At 48.6% G+C, this 2,170-nt stretch overlaps 1 protein-coding gene across 1 annotated transcript in view; it reads left to right on the top strand.

Annotated features, from left to right (window-relative positions):
* LOC106814113 (collagen alpha-1(XI) chain-like) overlaps positions 1-2,170 on the top strand; it is a 28,609-nt gene that overhangs the window by 12,214 nt on the left and 14,225 nt on the right. The gene's annotated exons all lie outside the window — the stretch shown is intronic.

Below are 2,170 nucleotides of genomic sequence, written 5' to 3'. Positions count from 1 at the left end.
TCCCGGGATCTTTCGTGTAAATAATGAATATGCAATAGGTATACAGCTTATATATATATATATTATATATATTATATATATTATATATATATATGTATATACTAGCTGGGCTACCCGGCGATGCCCGGGATAAAGGGAGAAAGAGCTAGAATTTAGTCTGTCATGACGGCTGTAGATGTTATTCGGATTTTATAAATCTGTCCAAGAATTTCACTTCTGGTCAGTTCTGCAGCGTTTCTTGGTACACAACATTCTTGGTATTGCCATCTTGAGAGAGGATGTAGAGGTTGTCTGGGTTACCCACCTGGAGCACCCCACTAGAGCTGGATAGGAGTCCAATCACCTTGAGGGCTGGCCCTGGCCTTGTTGATGGACATGCAAAGCTCAGCTTGACTGGAAATGCAGCCTCTTGAACTCAAATGCCAGGTCTGATGGGATAAGCGGGATCCTTGGATAAAGACTTTTCGCCCTTGCCCTTGCCTGTCATGATTTTGGCTTTGATGACTCTGGGCATGAGCTGCTTTTAGTGAGCCTTGTGCCGTTGCAGAGCTTGAGAGCATCCAGGTTGCGCTTAGCAATATGGGCGCGCCGACCTGAGCACCCAGTTGCGTTGTGGCAGACCTGAGGGCGCCAGGCTGTTGAGAAACTCGGTGGGATAGTGCACTCCTGGTCAGGATCAGGAACTGTGTCCATCGATTGTAGCTCGTTGGGTCGCCAGGCAGTTGCTCTCAGCAGCTTGGCGTTGATGTCATCCACGGCCAAATTCCTGGGAGCAAGGATGGCTCGCTCGCTCAGCCAGTCTTGGTCTTGGTAGCGGAGGTGGAGGTTTGGGAAGAAGATGGAAGGGATTATAAATCTGTCCCTAGAATTTCACTTCTGTTTAGTTCTCCAACGCTTCTTGGTACACAACATTCTTGTCTTGACATTGAGAGAGGATGTAGAGGTTGTCTGATTACACCCCTGGAGACCAATAGAGCTGTCCATGGAGAACACTGGCTCACTGAGGTTGAGTCCAACCAACTTGAAGGACTGACTGGCCCTGGGCCTTGTTGATGGACATGGCAAAGCTCAGCTTGACTGGAAACTGCAGCCTTTTAAACTCAAATGGCAGGTCTGATGGGATGAGTGGGATCCTTGAGATGAAGAAATTTTTGCCCTTGCCCTTGTCTGTCATGATTTTGGCTTCGATGACTCTGAGCATGAGCTGCTTCACTGTAAGCCTTGTGCCGTTGCAGAGCTTGGGAGCCTCCAGGTTGCGCATTAGCAATATGGGCGCGCCGACTTGAGCACCAAGTTGTGTGGTGGCAGACCTGAGGGCGCCAGGCTGTTGAGAAACTCCGTCGGATAGTGCACCGCCTGGGCAGGATCAGGAACTGTGTCCATCGACTTGTAGCTCGTTGGGTCGCCAGGCAGTGTCTCTAGCAGCTTGGCGTTGATGTCACCCACGGCCAAATTCTTGGGAGGGTGGAGGTTTGGGAAGACTTTGGTCATCCGCGGGTTGATGTCCGCCGCTGCTTTGCCGAATGGCACCTTGACTTGGCCATCAGCTGTGGTGGTGAATCTGCCATTGCCGACCTCCAGCAGTTGCTGAGAGAAGCGGCCAGCTTCTTCATCGCCGCTGAGCTGCACCCTCATGTTGGTCTTCAGGCTGTGGCGGTTCACCTTGCTCCAGAAGTAGGACGACTTAATGCAGGCATTAACAGCATCTGTCTCTTGTTTCTTTGGCGATGACTGGCAAGGTTTGGCGAAATTCGCCTGTGAGCAGGACAGTCACACCTCCCATGACGTCTGTGTTGTGCCAAAGGTGTTGTAGGGTCTTGTCGAGTGCTTCAAAGGCGCCTTTGTGGCTCATGGTTGCCTCGTCCCAGATGATGAGCTTGCACACTTGGCAAATCTTTAGCCAAAAAGTGGCCAAAAATCATATTTACCTACAAAATGGACCAAAAAAGTAAAGTTCCAAAAAAAGAAAAATCGTTTTTTCTTTTTTTTTCCCCTTATTTTTCCATTTTCTTGCAAGTTTTTTTTTGCCTAAAATGGTCGTAGCGTCATGCTGATTCAGAATATATATATGGTGTTGGGGTCACCTTTTACGGGTCTCGAGAAGATAGACGGACAGACAGACAGACAGATCCGGCCATTTATGTAGAAGATATATGTATATATTAAATAT

This window comes from Priapulus caudatus, unplaced genomic scaffold (assembly GCF_000485595.1).
Source record: "Priapulus caudatus unplaced genomic scaffold, Priapulus_caudatus-5.0.1 Scaffold873, whole genome shotgun sequence".
Classification (NCBI taxonomy): Eukaryota; Metazoa; Priapulida; class Priapulimorpha; order Priapulimorphida; family Priapulidae; genus Priapulus; species Priapulus caudatus.
The sequence above is the reverse complement of the archived record's forward strand: the minus strand, read 5'-3'. Positions and strand labels throughout refer to the sequence as shown.